The sequence below is a fragment of the Parus major genome, chromosome 13, assembly GCF_001522545.3.
Source record: "Parus major isolate Abel chromosome 13, Parus_major1.1, whole genome shotgun sequence".
NCBI lineage: Eukaryota > Metazoa > Chordata > Aves > Passeriformes > Paridae > Parus > Parus major.
In genome coordinates this window covers 3,001,053-3,021,692 of record NC_031782.1, presented here as the reverse complement: position 1 = coordinate 3,021,692, position 20,640 = coordinate 3,001,053, and positions in this window count along the sequence as shown.

The window sequence follows — 20,640 nt, the reverse complement described above, 5'->3', positions numbered from 1 at the left end:
TCCTCTCCTCTCCTCTCCTCTCCTCTCCTCTCCTCATTTTTATTGAATGAATCTCTTTTTGGGTCACTTTAGCACTTAAACAGTGCAAAATCAGGAGCTCATCCAAGGGACTTCAGGGTCACCACAAGCACTCCCACATGTCAATGTAAGCTAAAAAAATATTTATTTTCTATCAAAAGGCATGGAAGAAGCTCAAATATCCCAGCATGGGGTGCAGCAGGATATCACAATTTTAACAGGCACTAAAATGAAGTTGCCAATGTGGGCTGTTGGCAGCTCCTCTTTGGTGCCTGCTGGCCTGGCCCTGTCAGTATCACTGAGAAGTTTTCATAGCTACTGGTTAGATAGCAAAAGATAAATTGTCAACAATCTCACTCCAGAATATTGTTGGCATTTTATTTCCAAGCAATACATATGGCCACACAGCTTATTGCTCCTTTCTTTTTATAATTCCTCCCCTTTTTTATCACCCCTAAAGTTTTTAATGAGTAGTTTCCTTCTCAGAATTCATTTTCCCTGAAGGCTTAATATTGTCTTGCTCTCAGGATTAGGAAGAAGGTGATCTAAATTTGGGATTCCCATTTATTTCCTCCAATGCTACTGTATTTATTAGTGCTGGGGAATAGAGTGAAGCAGGTTGAACATTATTTATAATCTCAAAGGATTATTTTGTTCACTTTGGGGTGTGATAAAATTTAATGACACTGAATTGTTTTCTCTCCAGCTTCTGGCTTTTCACGTGATTTAGGGAATTAGTTTTTCTTCTGGACTTTATTTTTCTCCTGACACAGCCTGCATTTCTCAGGAAGATATAAGAAAAAGTGTTATGGATAATGGATATCCTTGGGGGTCCATCACAGGAAAATGCTTCAGGAACTGAAACGCCAACTATGATGATGACCTTCATTTCTGTGGTCTTTGGTGGCAACATTTCTGCTTTTCTTACAACTTTATATATATTTTTAATTTCAATACAGATATCACTTTCCTGGCACTGTTGTTATGTATTTTACTTTGAACAAGGGAGATCATCCTTATAACACAGTGTTTAGATTTATTCAAGCTGAACCCCTGGGATCTCAAATCTTTTTTACGATGGCAGAAAGTAGCCAGGCTGGGAGAAGTGTTTTCCAGATATGGAGTCTCAAGAGAGAGAATGAAACTTCCTTTAAGAAACAACAAATTATTTCCTTTTCAAAAAAAGAAAAAAGGTTAAATATATATTTTTACTTTCCATCCATTTAGTTGCTTTTGCAAAGTGAAGCTAACAAAGAGAGGCATTGCTGGAAACAAAAGGCAGTGATTTGTCACTGACAGTTCGTCATTAATTGGAATCCTATTTGGTCTGAAAGATTGAGGGGAGAGTAATCAAAGGAGACTGAAATGAAAAACGCCAAGTGAATGCAGGAAAATACATCACAACTCCCACACACAGCCACGACTGCGGGAGGAAAAAAGCTTCCTCTGGCTCTGTGGGCGAGGAGCAGCCACTGACCACGCAGACAGATGCAGACAGACAAGACTATTTTAGTCCTGAGCTCTGGAAATTTGGAGTATCAGGTGTGCCTTTGCCTCCTGCCTTGTGCAGCTGGGAGTGGGGCAGCCCCGAGCCAGGATAAAACCTCTTGCTGCACATTTCCATGAGGGGAAAAGGTGGAAAGAGGAACAAAAGCAACATCCACAACTGAGCCAAATATGTGACTTGTCAGCTGAAAGTGGTTTGTTGTGTAATAAAAGGTTTATTTTGTGAGAAAGGTTTGGCCAGGGTCATGAGGGTTATCAGTCAGTGGTTGTTTTATAATGGGAATAATGTGATTTATACACAGGGCTTTCCATGGAGTGGGTGCAGGTCTAAATGGAGGAGAATGGGATGGGGTCTGCAGGACACAGATCAGCTGTGTGTTGTACCAACACTGCTCCTGGGAGGGGACAGCAGGGTAACCTGCTCCTCACACGGTCTGATTGTGTCCAAGAAACTGGGGAGCAAAGAATTGCCTAAATCTTTAGATAGCACAGCTCCATCCTCAACAACTTGCAGCCACAGGAAGTTCAGGGATGAGGAAAGAGAATCACTCCTGTTCCACAGATAACTGGGAGCAAAATTAAAACATCTTGCCAGAGGAAGGTCCGTAAGTTCACCAGGAATCCCCTTTGCCCTTGCCTTCATGTCTGCAACCCTAGAAAGGTGTTTTTGGGTGCTCTTTTCAGCTGAAGCAGATGCAGTGCTAAGGAGCAGACACACTGTTCTGTCTCCCAGGGAGATTCGTTGTTCTCATGCTACTTTTTCTGCTAGGAGGAAAGAAAAGTGCATTGTTTAAGAAATCTTGTGGTTCTTGTTTGGATGCAGGGGAGCATAATAAAACTGTCCAAGGCACATGCCACAAACCAAAGGAGAAGCCTACAGGCGATCTCAGTGCTCAAGGTTTGGCCAAATATTAAATTAGTGAAGATGGAGTTTAGCAGATTCTGAATTATCACTGGAACAGCAGCTAGAAAAATAGCACAACATCATCTCTTGCTGTCTTTGATTAGCAAGCACATTGGAATATCAGGGAAAGACAGGCAGAGAGAGAAGAGCAAAGTCTGGGAAGGGGCACCAGAACCAACAATCCACTCAATCTGAAAGAAGTTACACCAGAGTCTGTTACAGGAGCTCCATAATCAGGCACTGTCCAGCTTCCCCCCAAACACAGCAAGCCAAAATTTCCTGAGATTTTCTGAATATCCAGCAAAGAGTCCTCAAATCAGTCTCTAATCCAAAGGCCCACACAGTGACTGCAGCAAATCCAGGAGCCAGCTCTCCAAAGGTATCTGAACCACATAAACATTCTTTCTTCTGGTGTGTGAATAAACATTTCCCCTTATACAGAGGTTTAAGAATCACCAGGGTGACTCTATGGTACTCACAAAGTTGCTATGGTAATTTCATCATGAAACATCCCTGCAAATTCCCTGCCATGATCCTCACACAAATTCGTACAGGACTGCATCCAAAAGGGTTCTGGAATACCCCCAGTAAGGGAGACTCGATGTCCTCTCTAGGCAATCTTCCAGTGCTTGGTCACTGCACAGGGAAGTTCTTCCTCATGTTCCGGTGAAACTTCCTTGGATTCTGTTTCTGCCCATTCCTCCAATTCCTTTCAGTGTTTTGGATCATTGCTGCTTTGCTTCTCTTCCGACCCACCACCCTTAACTGGTATCAGTCCTGAGTAATCTGCCTTCATTTTCACATCTCTTATCCCTTCTTTGTCTTTTATTTGTCATTTCCACAGGAAATCAGCCCCTGCTGTCCCTCGGGCTGCAGCGTCCCTCTGGCTTGATCACATCAGATTTTCAGCCAAGTGCTTCCCTGCTCCCTCCCACGTGGCTCCTCGTGCTTCAGACGAGTTCACCAACGTCCACATCACTGTTTTTAAATCTTCCAGTTGCTGGGATACTCTTAAAAATTTACCAGATTTTATCAAGATTATCATTTATCCCACAGATGTGGTGCTGTCAACTGTGCCTGTTAACTATTAAGACAAAAGGCCATAACTTTTCCTGTTTGCACTAAATAAGAGCTGACTTTCTGAGCAAGAAACTCGAGGAATGTGCACAAAGGAAGGAAAAGTTCTCCTACAGACAAGTTACAAAAGATATGAGAAGAAAGCAATTTGCATGAACTGGCTTCTGCACAAATGTATCACTTAAATTATGAATAAAGGAGCTTTGGAATAGCTGAGCTTATGGAGATGTAAAACTGCCATCCTTTTTACCTTTGCAATATTAGCAGGAAAAAAAGCAATTTTTCAAATGTGAAAAAGGAGGGAAAACATTCTTTTGTTTTAATTCACTATTTTCTATTTACCATTGTTTTTTGCAACTCTTGTTTACTGTCCTATGTGTGTTGCAGCCCTTAAAATTCTACTGAAAAATCTCATTCACATTTTATAAGAGATTAGCTGGAGATGTGGGACCTGCACTAACCTCCCTGCTCGGTGGTTGGGTTGCAGCACAGGCTTTTTGTTCTTTCCACAAGGGAAATGTGGTCAGAAAAGCTGATCTTGATTTGAGTTTCAGACTGAAGTTGGCCTTTTCTTCTTCCATCAGCCTCACAGTCAGGATTTAAAACTGCTATGAGTGTGAGCAGAAGTGCTTCCAAATTTGAGCAGCTTTAGTGGGTTTGAGGAGCCACCAATATTCAATATTGTCCAGTGCAGCCATTTACATACAATTCTGCTTAAAAAAACAGTGTTAAAGAGCAAAATCAGAGTAGTGAAACTGTGCCTTGATCACTCCTACACTGAGATTCATCCAAGCCATCTAAGAAATGTGAGATTCAGCAGCTTTGCCTTTGAATCCCTGAAAGCAAACCAAGAAAACTTTCTCAGGATAAGAAAAAAGCATCATCAAAGTTTCAAAAGTGACAAACTAGCACAGCTTTTTCATTAGACCCTGCAGCTTCCTGATGTGAACATGCACTATATGCAAAGATTTTGCTGTATTTGGATGTTCTAGTGCCACATCCTATCCTCTTCATTAGTAATAATGGATAAATAAATCAGAACTCCTCAGGGGAGACTTTGGAGAATTGTGGAAATCAACTCACTTTTCCTGGAGAAGAATGGATGATGTATTTCTGTCTTTTCTGTCTGTAATATTTCATACAAAACATAAAGGTGTGTGTCTGTGAATCACACAGTCACACTCCTTTAATACTTGCAGTGTAATATACACATAAATTTTCCTTCTGCTGTGGCTTGTACCTGTCAGCTCCAGAGCACCCACTGAGATGGCACCTGCAGGATCATGTTTGCATTGAATCTAATAAAGCTGTAAAAATATTATGTCAAAACCCTGCTCTGGTGCAGGGCAGCCTTATTCCCCTCAGGATTATCAAACCTATTTCTGAGGATCTGAGGAAAGGAGGAAAAAGACCCTGTTTCTCCCCTCAGCTACATGACATAATTGTGCTGCTAGGTGCTGACTTAAGGCAAAAAAAAAATCTGAGTTTTTCTCCCGAAGTACCACACAATTACCTGGGATTGATTCATTGTCCATTGGATAAAAGGCTGGCAGAGAGGGATGGAGTTAATTAAAGTCTTCAGAGAGAAGAGACTAAATATCTGTAAGTAAGGCTATAAATAAGGAATATAAATATTCCTGATGTGTAAATGTAGGGATGTACATATCCCTAAACATGGATATTTGTCCCTGCACACAATCCAGCTCCCACAACTGTGCTGAGGCTCCTTTTCCCCGTCCTCTGAATTTCTCTCCTTCAAGATCCCAAATTTGAGGATTTCACTGTCCTGTGGCAGGGGATAAAGGCTGCACAACACCTTGGGTGGCTGCTTTTGAGCAACTGTTGAGAGCTGCAGGAGGTTTTAAGAACACAACCCCCAAACAGACACATCTATAACATTCCCAGCATTTCTAACTAAGTCAGTGATGGGGGTAAATTTCACCTCAAAGCTTGTTTCATAATAAATCTCCAACTGACAGCCCTGCACCTTCCCAATTTTTTTACCATCTGAGAAAGGAAGTGGTTATTAGAGGAATAGTGTGACCTTCAAATCTTTTCAGAGCTTTGCAATCATGAGCAGGAGTGTGCAAGGGTTCAGCAAATCTGCTCCTGCCTGTTTCCTGCTGTGCTGCAGCTTTGCTAATCAAGTATAATTAAAATGAAAAAAAAAATAAAAAGAAGCAGCAATACAATACCATACACGTAGAAATAGGAATTGGGGTGGCAGCAAAGTCACTTTTATGCAGGGGTTTGTATCACATGCAGCACTGAATGCTCCCAAGATGCTGCTCACGTGAGAAATGTTTGTGGAAACAATCCCCTGGTTTTTCTGGGTTCACCTGGCTGAGGAAGGATCTGCAGAATCCTCTGTGAGCACCAAGAGACACCTGGTTCTGCCACAAAGGCAATTTTCATGTGATTCTATTGTTAGACCAAGTGACACGAAGATTTTAATTTATTTACTTTTTTTAATTAGGTGATATTTGCCGGATGAGCTGCAGGAAAATTGGTGATTGTTGGTGTTAGCTGAATTCCCATACAAGTGTAAAAAAACCCAAACAACAAACCACGAGCTCCGATGAACACAAGAGTATTTTTGGTATCATTTATTTTTCTTCAGATTTGCTAATAATACCAAATTACAATAATAAATATTTTAATTTAGTCGTGGCATTAATCATCACCTTCATCCTCATCTCACGTCAGCTGTGACATTCAAATAATGCTCATGATTTAATGGAATAATTCTGCATCTACACTGACACTCCCCAGCAAAACAGCTTTACTTCAGTAAAATACATTTCTCTTTTCCATCTTAATCCCCACTGGATGACACCCTCCAGAAGGGAAAATTTACTTGGTTTTACAACATGTCATTTCTGAAACTTTCCTTTATTAAATGTGCAACCCAAAAAAAAATCTCAGTTCTCAGTGAAGGTGCTTTATTAATAATGATTTCTGTTTCAAAGTTTGGATTGTTTTTTTCTTTCTGTTATGGGTGACCACAGAAATTCACACACACAAAGCAAAAGCTTTAAAATAAAAGCTAATAAAGTAAAAAATGAAGGTTTCTAGAACTATATTTAAAATGAAGATTTCTAGAACTATAATTCTGTTTAACAGACTAGGAAAAAAGCCTGCTAGATATTTAAATTTTTCGATCAAGGTAGCTGTTTTGCTCTTATTAAAAAAAAAAAAAAAAAGAGAGATAAATTAAGCAGTTTTAATTAAGCTCATCTCATTTTCATAATCCTCCTTCTCACCCACACTCTGATGGAAGGTCAGAGAAGTAACTGCGGAGGAACACAGCACTGCAAGAACAAATTCTAATTATTGCAAAGAAACGTTAAAATATTTTCTTTTCAAATAGACGTTTTTTCCCCCCACCTTTTCTGCTTAATTTTGAGAGTAATTTCTCACTGCTACTCCTCTGTTTTCCCCCGAGGCAATTTGTGTTGTTGGATGGCACAAAGTTAGGGGAGAGCAGCAAAAGAAAACAAGCGGCGGGGAGCTGACAAATGCAGCATTATCAATATTGTATCATTATCAATATTGAGAGATTGCTCCCAGGATTACCATTCCCATTCCTCACAGATTGAAAGGCACCTTATCCCAGAGCTGAGCCAGATCTGTCCTTCCCAGGGATGTGCAGCCTCAAAATCTCACTTTTTACACCCATTCCTGCACTGATCTAAGGGCACAGATCTCTGCAGGTAAATGGGCTACTGGCATGTCACAGGCATTTAGCTCCAGGCATAAATAAATACAAATTAACCTGACTTTCCTGTATTTTGTGCTTTATTTACAAGGTAGTTTTTAATAAGGTTGTATTATTACAAAATGTTGTTACAGATAATTTTTATTATCACTCCAGCCTGTAGTAGGAGGCTGGCTGGGCTCATATTTCATTTCACAGCTCCCATAACAATGACTGAAATCCTGATGTGTGCTCACCTCTGACTGACAGCCTTGGTTTTTAATGGAGCTACCAGAGGAGAAGGGCTCCATCCATCAGGAAACCACCAGAGGAACTCAAACCCTGCATTTGCTGTGGGTCCAGCACACTGACAGAATTAAACACCGACTTTTGTAGGTCGTGCTGCTGAAGAAATCATTCTTTTGTCTTGCCTGATTCACCTCTTGGCTAATATTTTGGGGTTTTTTGCCCACATAAAGCTGTGCTTTAAGAACTCCTCAGGTGTTTAACTGAGTAGTTTTTTGAAGAAGGGACAGAAAAAACCTGCCAGTGAGTAACGAGGTGATGCCCCTTTTTGCAGAGATGAATAAACCTTGCCCCGAAACGTCAGGGAGCCCACGCAGGCAGAGGGAGAGGAGTTCAGGGGGAGCAGATTAAAGACAGAGGGAGCCCTGGATGAGGTCTGCAGGTCTCTCCCTTCCTTGAATTCCCTGAAAATCAGCTTTTCCCCCTTCCTGCTCAGATATGGCAGGTGACATCGCTGCCGTGCACATTCGGCAATTCATTCACACCGCTGAAATAAAAAGTCCACAAGAATGGTTTTATCTTCTCTGTGAGAAGGCACTCCAGAGCTTGCAAAGTTCACTGCGTTTCTGTGCCCTCTTCCTCTCAACCAAAAAGCAAGGGATATTTATTTTTTTTTTATGTCTTAGAAGACTTTTCAAGGTCTAGTACACAACACAGAGTAGTTTAAACCTGCACAGAATAGGGGAAAAACCCCCTGTCTTGCTGTCATTCACTCTGAGGCAGAGGATTTGAGGTGAAATAACTGTTCTGCATGTTCCAGCACATCCTGAACCCTCAGCAGGTCTCCAGGCTCCATTGGAATTTGGTCCTTCCTGACCAGCTCAGCAGTTCAAGGCTCACCTGGAAGAGGGAAGAGCAGCAGCCCCACACTGAGCTGAACTCTCCCTACCATCAAAAGGATAATTGCAGACTTCAAAACCATTGAGAGGTTGGGAAAATGAAGACAGGCGTCCCAGGCGTCCCTCACACAGTCAGGTCTTCTCAAATCTGTAATTCTTGAGCTCAGGGAAGGGCACCAGCCTTCACCAGTTTGTTAGTTTGTGTCACAACAACCCAATTTACTTGATGAGGCTTCCAGGGTTTTAATACGTACTCGAGTGGCAGCTTCAATCCCAATGTTTTTCCACTGGTCAGGAAGCAGAAATCAGATGGTGCAAGGAGCCCAGAGTGCTGGCAAGTTTTGCAGCAAGCTGTGTTTGCATTAGTGAGTGTAAATAGGTCTTGGGGAGGAGGCATCAAACATCGTGCTTGTGGCTTTTCCCTCTGCGCTTGCAATTAGCTGGGAGGGGAGCACAGATGTTCTGCAAAGAACTCCCATCCAAATTAAAGATGCAAAATGGTCAGGGTGGCTCTAATTAATTTTCTGCCTCAGTTTAAATGACATCTTTGTGTTGAAGCCCTGTGCAGGAGGCTCTGAAGTGACTGGACCAAAATTGCTCACTGAATTTTGCTGCGTGAAATGAATTTGGCCTGTTCAGATTTAATTTAATTGAGTCCCCAGACGAAAAAAGAAAAATATTTTCCAGAAGACAATACTATGAAGTCTGGTGTGTTGCTGCTGTTTAATGCTGTTGTAATTTGTCCTAATTTGTTCTCGTTGTGCTGGTGGAAGATGGAGTGGTTTCACAGGCCCCATCACATCTGAAGAGTTCACAGGAATGGATCAGCCAAATCAAATCTGTTTGGCCACAACAGAACAGACCAGTTTTAAGTGTTTTAATCTCATTTTATCTCAGTGCTTGGTTTTACTGGTGAGTGGCTCTTGAGGCAGAAGCCCTCAGAGTACAGGGCTTGGATATTCCATGTCCAAAGGTGGGACTTGATGCCCCTGGGGGTCTTTTCCAACCTAAATGACTTTGTGGTTTTGTAGAAGAAGTAATTATTTTTTATTATTTCTATTTTTATTATTTTTATTATATTTTATTTATAAATATTTATATAATTAACAAAAAAAATTGTTCTATTGATTTACAATTGGGATTTTTTTCCCTTAACATCTTGTCTGGTTATAGAAGAAGAAATGATCCTTGGTGTGTTGGACTATTTGGCATTGAAAGAGCATCTTGACAGGCAAATTTGATGCTGAGATTGTAATAATTTATACTGACCTGGTACTTGTTGAGAGAAAACTTAAATGTGAAATGTGCTTTGCTTATTACAAGGTTTTTAGGAAGCAGCTTGCAATCCCATGGGAATGCAGGGACTGCTTTCAGAACATCAGCAGAGATTAAGGGAGGAAAAGAAACAGCACACTGAAATTTCTTAGGCCAGATTCCACATCTTTAGAGGCCCAGGATGCTGTGGTTTACAAGAATTAAGATTTCACACTGTAGGGTCTCACTTTCTCCTGAAGAGTTTAGGAAAATAGACCCATAAAGTTGGTAATTACAGACTATTTACATATTTTTTATTGCACTTCAGGCATTTATAAACTGAAATGTGATATTATTCTAACTCATTAACTATTCAAAGGGTGCCTTATCCATCCTGAAAATAACCTTTTTTTTTGTAGTAATCCCCCATAATTCAAACATGACTAAGCAACTTCATTTTGCTGCGAATCTGAGGGAGGATGTGGGAGTGAGATGGGGGCACCCTCACCCTCTTGACAATCTCGTTTTTAATCCAAACAGAAATCCAGGGGTCAATTGAGGAGGTCTATATAAATAACACAGATAAATGCTCTTGTTCTTAAAACGCCACAAAGTTTCACTTGAGGTGATCCTTGAAAACGGAGAGGAAAAATAGCAGCGGCTGTTTTGCCTGGAGCTGGAAAAAGTCAGTGTTCCGAAAAAAGTGTCAGGGAAAACGAGGGGGAGAGAGGGGAAAACTGCTTTGGAGCCTGCAGTGCAAGCTCTCCCAGAGCCAGCACTCTGCCTGGCTACCAAAAAAAAGCTTTGCAGGAGTTTATTAGGAGGAGATATTTCATTGTGCGAGGAGGAAATCAGAGCCGGGGGTGCTCTGGGGCATCCAGGGAAAGGATGCTGCAGGAGCAGCCAGGGCTCAGCCCCCTTGCTGAGGATGCTGAATTTTAGGTTCTGCAATGCAGGAGGAAGCTGGATTTGTTGTGAATGGGTCACTGCCTGCGGATGCAGAACTTCTGGCAGGATTTTATTGTTGAGCTGTTGGGTCAAAGCAGAGTTCTCAGGGAGCAGCAGCGCTGGGGTTAAACCCTGCTGCAGCCTGGCCTTGGCTTGTGCCTCTTGGCAGGAGAGAGACAGAAAAAAACCCAAGAAAATCCTGCAGAAAAAAAGCTTTTAGGCCTGCAAAAATCCTGCAAAAAAAAAAAAGGGGGTGACGAGGAAGATGCAAGGTTTTCTTTCAAAGCTATTAAACTTTAATTATTGCATGTAGAGGGAAACATTTATCACCTTGTCTTTATTTCTCTTCATTTCATCAAGGTACAGTGAAAATTTTGGTGTTTTTCTGCCAAAGATTAGGGTGACTGTGCTCATTTTGAGGAGGAAAAATCTGCTCAGTGGTGACCAGTGCACAGACAAAAAAGTGCAAGGCTGAAAGCTTTGGCAGCAGAAAACTTCACAGCAGCTTTTTGTTTTCAATTTAATTTACCCTAAAAGCCTTGAAGACAAGAAATCTCTGCAGTGCTGACTTTTCCATGCAGGAAGTTTCTTTAATTAAAATCATCTCAGAGACTTTCTTGGACGTCCCAGAAAACTTCCAGTGTCGTCAGGGCCTTCTGTGGGAATTTGTGAGGTCCCGGCCAAACCTCTTGAATCTGCAGCACCACATTTTGGGAGATATAACTGTTATTTGCAGAGCTGTAACTGCATATTCCAGTGGTTGGATTCCTCCTAATTCCAAAGCTTTTCTTCTAATTTTTCCTACTCCACAGCATCCTTAAAACCCACTGGCATTCCTTGGGAATTTGAAAGGCCTCACTAACAGGCACACAACAACCTGTGCTAATCTACAGCACTCTGGACAAATTCTTGGACTCTCAGACTCTCAAATTGAGTATTTTCTGTCAGATCTAGAGTTGTAAATACATTTTTGGCCACTCAGACACTGCTGGGGTGTTCCACCATTCTGAGATTTGGCTTTACACCCTCAGCAGCACAAACAGCTCCACAGCCCAGCCAGGCACAAAGGTTCAGGAGGAATCTGGTCAGGCACAATGTGGGAAGAGTCCAGAATGACTAAAGAGCCATTTGCCAATGAATTGCTGGTTTTCATGAATGCCCCAAACCAGAAGAATCCCAAATGACGTCTGTGAGTACAATCATTTGACCCAGCCCACAGGCACAGATGGGGACTCAGGAACACACGCCAAATCTGTTCATGAGGCAGATGGAGATGAAATTAAATGATATCAGCTAACTCACTCTGAACACAGAGCTGAAAGTTAGCTCTGCATATCCTGAAATGCAAACCAATGAACTCTCTGCTTTTGGAGGCGTTTGTCAAAGGAAATGCTGAGAGATTCAGACAATCCCTCATTTTCACAGGTACCTGCAGCAAGAGGAGTTGTACACTCCTGGCTTGGGCTGGTTTTGCAGCGTTTCTTGCCTTGCTCAGTGAACCATCACCCCAGTGGGGCTGTTCTGCTGCTTAATGTTGTAGTGGCAACAATAAATATCACCACTAAAAGCAAGTGGCTTATTTAAGAAAAAAATGTTGTGGAAAAAAACCCAGTCTAAAATGTAAAGCGTGGCTCTTTTGCATCTGAGGCACAATTTAGGCCTGTCTTAAGTGCTTACTACAGGACCACATGTGCATCATAAAAATCTCAGCCCTTCTTTTTGGTGTGTTCAAGGCACTCTTAGTGCAAAGGAATGTCACATTTTTATGTTCAACTCATGTTATTTTAATTGGGGACTTTGCACAGCACTCTCTGGGCTGCTTGAAAAGGTGGGATTGGAGATCAGTTATCAGCTAATTAATTGTCCTAATGCTACTGCCTTCCCTCTGTGCCTCAGGGGAGGTGGCAGCTTGTGGAAAAAGCTGTTTTCTCCAACAAACCCCACCAGAGAAAGGGTTCTTTGATGTCAGGCCACACTTTTGCCATCTCCACAGTATTACACAGAGCTCCCAGGTAAAAAGGAAAGAGATTGAGAACTTAAAGGAACATCAGGGAGAAGCTGTTGTGTAAATAAAGTCCCTCTGAGATGTACAAAAGAGGACAGAATTGGCAATTATTTTTCCCTAGAAATGTGCCTTTCTGAAGCACACTCCTTGCTGTCAGAGATTTTGACTTCTGATACCACCATGACCCGCTGCACGGTGTAGACATCAAACATCAAATGTTCCTCTGGAATTTCTTGGAATAATTATTTTTTTCCCATTTAAAAAGGTTTCTGCTTCTCCCCCTCATCTGTTCCTGTGTCCCTTTCCTAAAATCACTTATGACTCAGAGAAAAACTTGCATCCACTTGGAATTACTGGACAAAATTGGTGGAATTAAGAGGCCACATTGTTGTTTATATTGAATCCACAATATGGGAACAACAGCAGGTCATTTTCTTTCGATCCATGGGTGCAACTTCACCTGCTCACACACTTCTGCCCACAAAGCCAAATTTTCCCCTAATAAATCAATGGGATATCAGGGAGCCATCCTCTGACATGCTCAGGTACAAATGTTTCCTTCTGGACATAGTGAATGTCCATAACAAACAAAAGAAGAAAGGAAAATAAACTGGAAGGGAATTTGAGGTGTTTTTTTTTCTCTGCAGTGTTATAGTTATTGGCAAATTTATTTCATTTGCTCCTGAGAGAATAGGACCTCAAAGTGTGTCCTCTCTATTTTTTCTTGGTTTTAAAGTACAATGAGCCAAATGAATCTCAGTCACCTGCTGCATTTACAAGAAGGACACATTTGACCCATTCTATGTATTTACAATGAGAAAAACAGCCCATAATCTGCCCTGCAGATTCCTGGAGCACAGACAGGAGGGAGAAAGGAACATCATAATTCTGTGTTCTGTACCTTTCCAAGCTGGGATGTGTGAACATTCCCGGTTTATGATGGATGGGCAGGCTGGGAAATCCCTCACTGGAGGCTGCTTTTATCTTCCCTCCTCAGCTGGGATTCTCCTCCCCTCGGGCTCTGGGGTGCTCCAGAGCTGTGAGATGATTCCTGCAGATCTCTTTTCACGGAGCAGGAAAAACTGTGGGAGCAGGGTCTGGCTCAGGGGCTCACCTGAGAGATCCTGAGCCCAGCACTGCCCTGCCAGGGATTTATTCAGCCTGGGTGGAAGCTGATGGTAGCAATTCCCATATTCCAGGAGTGGATGGGTTTTATTTGTGCCTTTCCCATCTTGGCATCCCAGCTCTGGAGCAGCTTATCCAACTTCCATTACCAGCAGGAAGGAACTGGCACTCTCAGCAGGGTCATAAATCAGAGATTTAATCTGGAATTAACACAACCCCCCCAAAAAATAAATCAGTTGTAGTTGGCAGATTTACCTGATATTGTGTGAAATTTATCTCAGAACAAGTACTTCCACTCTGACATCAGTAGATTGCTTTGAATTTATGTTGGTTTAAAAGCTCTGCGGTAATTAATGGGTCTAATGGGAATTGTACTTGATTTTTTTTTTTTCCCCTGGAGTTTTATTCATTCCCTTCCTTTATTCCTACTCCTCAAGATCTGCACAGGCTTCTGAATAATTAGTATTTGTTACATTGCAATGATATAGGATCAGTAAGGAACATCAAGAAGAAACATAAATTTTCATCAGAATTAATAAATGTAGAACGCATTTCTTAGGTTTTTTTTCCCCAAAATAAAGCTGTATGTCAGAGTTTTCCTGTTTGTGAAGTCAGGTGAGTGGAAAATGCAGAAAAAGAGATTTTCTCCTCCCTGTATTTCTTTCTAGCAGCTATTCAAGTAAAACAGTTAATTTTCTTCTTTTCTGCTTGGGACCCAGGTATGCTCTTGGAACTTTTAAGTGCTCCCAATCTCTGCACAGAAAGGTATAAGGATTAATCCAAATAAATTGCCTGAGAAAGAATTGCAGGGTTTGAAATATTAAAAAATCGACATCCAATTATACACCAGTTGTAGTTTCCTTTTTTTGAAACACACCAAGGGTCAAGAACTATATTGCCACAAAAGATGAGTAATTCTTCTTATTCATTTTTGTTTGCTTCCTTACCAGAACAGAATTATCAGTGATAAGATATTATATCTACATTATATACTATTTTATATATACACATTCTATATAATATATATGCATGTAATATAATAAAATTAATTATAAATAATTACTAATATAAAATATTTATTATATATAATATATAAAATAAATAAAATATATTTATATATATTACATATGTATATATATAAAATATATATATAAATATATATATATATATAGATATAAAATGTAATATATATGAAATATAATATATATACATATGGAATATAAGGAAATAGAACAACACACTTTCCAGATCATATTAGCATAGAAGGTAATAAAGCTGCTCTTTATAAGAGGCCTCCAGGGGTGATATGGAAAATTTCCACAAAATGCCCAATCCCCCATGGGGGTTAATACGGTTTTATAAGTTTAGCAAATTAACATAATTGGAAAAAAAAAATTTAAAAATTGCCACTTGTCGATATAAGAGGTGAGGTAATTTCACCTTGGTTCAAACTCTTTCTAAATCCTCCCCCCTCAGATGGGAACTGAAGTTTGTTTATAAAAATAGATCTTGAAGGGCTGGTCTCAACCTTGGAGCTGATCCTGTCTTGGGAGAACCGAGATGGGAATGGAGCCTGGGAATGTGTTTTGTCTTTCTGCCTACCAGGGCAAGGAAAAACATTGGGAAAACTGTCAACTAATATAATAATAGGCTGCAGATGGATGTGTGAAGAATACAGGGAATATATAAAAGCAAAAAGGCAAAAATCATTTGGCGTCATGGCCAGTAAAGCCACACCAAAATATAAATGTAAGAAATGGTAGAAACCACCCCAGGGTGACACAGCCAGCTCTTGTCTGCTGTCCCTCGGCCATTATCCAGAGCAATAACTCCAGGGCTGGAAGAGCTCAGTGATTCATCTAAAAATAGGGTGTTCACCATGTCAATGCAATTATCGGTGCTTTCAGTGTGGTTTCGACCCTGTCCTTGCAGCTGGAGAGCTTTGCTGGGGTACCTCGGGCTCTGAGCTCCACTGTGCCATCATCAGCCTCCTTCCACATCCATCGATGTGTGGAACTTGCTAATGGGCATTTTACCCGTCGATAATCACCCTGGTAAATACTCGTTCCCAAGTGTCCTGGAGAAAATCCTATTGCCTTTTGTACAAAAAAAACAAAAACAAACCCAAAACAAACCCCTAAAAAATAAATATCTGTCATTGAGAGCTATAGCCAAAGAAATAAACAGAATTTTAATGATATTATGATTCAGGATGGCAGGAGAGGAGTGTCCAGGGTGCTCTTTAAGGTCCCTTCCAACCCAAACCATCCCGTGATTCTGTGATTCCTATTCCTCAACTTCTTCAGTCAATATAAGAGGTTCATATTTCAGGAAAGAAATAAAATTCCATATTGTGTGAGCCTTCAAAGGGAAGGATGGGGAAGATTTCCTGGGAGACAGGTATTTTAAACATAAATGGATATTTTTATATTTCACAGTATAAATATTGATACTAACTTGAATATTTGCATTTTACCTCGGATATACAAATGTTGTATATTTACATAATAAACAAACTTAATACATTTATATTTATATTTCAAATGTAAATTATAAATATGTCTGCTGTAAACATGGTATACTTGCCAGGCTGGTACAGCAAGATGAACTCTTTGCATCCCATCAAATCCCATTTTTCTCTGATTTTTCTCTGATTTTTCTATTATTTTATGGTCTCTCCTGTAGGTATCTCACAATGATGTTGTGTTAGGCTTCACTGATACCTTCCTCAGTTTCTCTGATTTGCATCCAACTCCCAGTCTCTTCCATCTGATACAAATCTTCGTTTGCTCAGAGGAATTCAGGCAAATTGCTTAAGGAAAGGTGTTTAAATGTGCCTCAAGGAGTTGGCAGTTTATACAGAGTCTATAAATTAGTTTTGTATGATCCCACATTGGCTATAGAATTATCTTTACTTTGCCCTCATGGCTCAGCCCAGGTCTTTCACAGCCTGTTACACCTTGCATGTCTTGACATCAGCCATGAATATTTCTAAAACTCATAATGTGAAATCTCCTCAGCATTTAAAATGCAAATCACTAAGATCATTTTTATTGTTAAGGTTGCTGTCTACATCTGAATATTGCACTGCACTTAGATCAACTGAATTATATAAAAATCTATTCATTTTATTAAAAGACAAATATGGGAGAAGTTGAGTTGACTGAATGTAATTTTCTACTTTGGTTTATCCTGATATCAAAATCAAGTGGTTTTATAAATCAGGCACTGCTGACTTCCAGGCAGCCAAACTCCTGTGAAATACCCAAAAAATAGGATATTTCTTTGATATTTAGAGCTTGGAATTTAGAACTTTTTCACAAGTGCTCCATTCTAAGATAAATCAGGTGTAATGGAGTCAGGAATGCTTCAATGACTGCTCTGCTCTACCTCTGCCTGATAAATACATGTGCCTTATAAATATATATATATATTTTTCATGAAAAGAACTAGTGTGACCACAATAAAGGTGAGGCCAAATAGTGCAACTGCTTTGGAGTCACTGTCTCAGTGAAAAAAATTCAGATGTAGCCTGAAACCCACATATTTTACATGCTACAAAGCACATTTCCAATGCAAATTCTGTGTTGCAGACACTACAGAATTAACATGTGCAGCCTGTAGCAATGCTTTGTTAGAAATGCTAAACCTAAATGCAGATTAGAGTCCCTGAGTATTTAGTTTGTACATAGAAAACATAATTTTGTGTAGTACAGAGAGCTGGCTGAGGTGTCATTTCTCAGTAATTCAGGAAGGGTGTACATAAATTGGGTGTTATGAATATGAAGTTATAAGGTGCTTTAAGATCTCTGGGTGAAACCGAAAGGAAAATGCAAAATATTGCTATTTGCATCATTTCTCATGAAATGCACACCCAGTCATCACAGCTCAGCCAGCCTTGTACCATACTCTAAACATGCAAATCCGAATTCCTGCCAGCCTCGAGTCATTTATCAGCTTTTAAATGTAAAATAACACCAACAGAACCAAACCCCTTTTCTATTCCTGGCTACAATAAGTGCATTCATGACTGGTCCTACAGGGAGCTGGGTGAATACAAACCAGGCTCACATCCCACTCATCCTCTGCATCCCAGGGATAACCAAAACAGATGTTTTGTTCTTAAAAGCACACCCAGTGCCCACTTATCTCTGTACATTTCTGTCCTCTTGTTGCCACCTAAAATCTCCAATATCCAGGGTGGGTGTTTTATCAAAGCTCTCTTATGCTGATGCACATTTTTGTGTCTGGACAGAATTCCAGAGCTTTGGGGATGAACATCAGGCAGAGTCAGGGGATTTTTTTTGGGGATGGCCGAGGTGTGGGAGGGGTTTGGGAGAGCTGGGAGTATTTGGGGTATTCACAGTGGTACCCCGGATTTATCTTTCAGCTGCAAACACATTTTGCCTCATTCTGTTTGACCTTGGAACATCTGTTCCCTCCAGTTCCTTCTCAAGGTGAGGGTTTCCTCAACATTTCACCCAGGAATGGTCACTGTGCATTATTGAGAAGGCAAAAAAGTTTCACACACATTACTTCGAGCATTGATTTTTGTGCAGTTTATATTTGGACATGATTTAAAGGCAGTCCTGAGTTTCATTACAAGGCAATTTACAGGAAATTTTGTCTTTAGTTTTCACCGATATTAGAGCTGACACTGTAGAAAATTGGATTCTTGTTGCCCCAAACTACATCTGAACAAAAGTCATGGGTGCTTCCCTGCAGGGAGGTGTAGGGGGAAATCACCCAGGAAAAGCACATTTGAAAACACAGATTCACTTCTGTGTCCTTATGCTGAATATCTGATACATAAACTATCCGAGAGGGAACAACTGGGACATTCATTTTTTTTTTTTTTAAGTCTAATTTAGTGGGTTTTAATCTGTTCTCCTGTCAGCACCGAAAAAAACAGCGCTGAGATTTCTGACTCTACAAACTCCTCGGTGCTTCAGAGCTCCAAAAATGTCCCGAAGGAATTTAATTGGGAATTAACCAACTGGAACACCAAAAGAACGAGCTACTCCTGTAGCAGTCTGCCCATTGCACATTCCCACTGAAATATCTGGTTATTGAAACCACCCAAGATTACTTGGAGCTTTTCCCGTGTTTGTCGCCTTTGTCAGCTGCGCAAAGCTGATCTTGCCTTCTTAACAGCTCAAACCTTGGCAAAAATCCTTCATAATATTAACATGTGCAGTGGTAAAATATAGAAAATTGCCCACTTCAGCCACAGGGGGAGGAGAGGCAGGAGGGAAGTGGAGGAAAATGCAGTTTAGGTGTTGTGCTGGAAAAGCTGAGCGGTTTTTCTGGCAGTGATCTCTTGGGGTCTCTTGGCTGTCTTAGACACAATTTATTGATTCCCTGGAGAGGTGAGACTTAAAAACGCAGGCTCTGACACCTCCTGCTTGCTTGATCACACACCTTGCAGACAAGATTAAGTGCATAAAAGAGCGAAAAGGGGAGCAAGGCAGCGTTTCTCAAGTATCAGCTCTGGAAGCTGATGCTGCAACCAGGGGCTGGGAATTCATCCCTGCAGGAATCCACTCCCAAATCCTTCCCATTCCTCTGCCTGAGGTGGAGGGCAGGGGTGGGAGTTCTCTCCTAACATAAAAGAGCATTTCATTTTCACTTTAAATGGGTGGAAATCGGGATGGTGAGTCACGCAAGCAGGATGCTGCTATTGTTAGGGGCAGGTTTGCTGCCTTGCTTGTTCACAACCTTGGTCGCTTTGAAGAGAGATGGAGCCTCCAGCAGTTTGCTGGTTTAATCCCCCAATTTGCCTGGTAACTGCCTGGATTTAGTTCTGGATTTGGTAAAGAAAAGGAGATCATTAGAGGAACAAGTGGAACAAAGCCCCTGGAGATTTATTCGTGGAGCACACAGAGGATAAGTTTTTCACAATTGATGTTGGCAGTGATATTTCCAGGTTTTATGGATATTTCCAGGCTTTATGGAAGCCTATTCTATTTATAAGGTGACACAGACAGGCATCCCTTTGGTTTTTATGACACATTCCCCTCAAACAAACAGTTTCAGGAGAGTTAGTTTGTTTAACATTATGAGAAGATTTTCATAATGTCCCAAATGTGGAGTGTATTTCTGAGCAAGAAAAAACATGTCTGTACCTCTAAATTATTTTAGGTTTGTTTAACCTTGGAGGGAAGGTGAAAGGAGGAGGCAAAGTTATTAATGCTGAGATACACTGACAGTCAGGTAAATAAAATTTATATGCCTTCTCCCCATTTAAGATTTCCCCAGCTGCCTCCATCAACTCTCCCTCATCCTGTTTTTCATATTTCATCTGTAGCTTTAAATCTTACTCTGAATGACAACATTAGCTTCCTAAACTACTCAGCAATATCAGTTTCCCCCCAAAGACTTCCCTGAGGCTGATTTGTAGAGGCTGCAGTTGTCTCTCTATTTTTTTTCCCTCTGACTTACATTGAACAATACTCTCACTAATGACATTTCCCCAGCAATGATGCACCAGGGAAAAGCAGGGAACGAGAAGCAGGAATGATGAATACATTCTAAATGGATGGAGGAAGAAGTGCTACAATTTGCTCCTCTATCACTCCATAAAAAAACTACAACTCTTGTCTTTTTCCACCAACCATAAAGATGGAGCACCGGGCTGGGATATTCTTAGATAAATCAGGCATGACAATGTACAGTACATTTTTGCACCCTTGCAAAGAAAAGCCAAGCCTAAGCTTGCAAGATGTGTCTGTGTCTGTCTACCTAGCCTGATTTAAAAGCCTCAGCTGAAAGAAAAGACTGACATAAACTCAGGATAAAAATGCAATAAATGATTTCCTGTGGGGAGAGCAGGTGATGTGCAGAGGAAAGGTCATTCCAGCTGGGCAAAACCAGTCACTAGAAAACTCCTCCATCAAGCCATAACCCCAGCTGCTTCTCCTCTCTCTGAGCTTCCTGGCTGTGTCCTCATGGCTGATTTCCT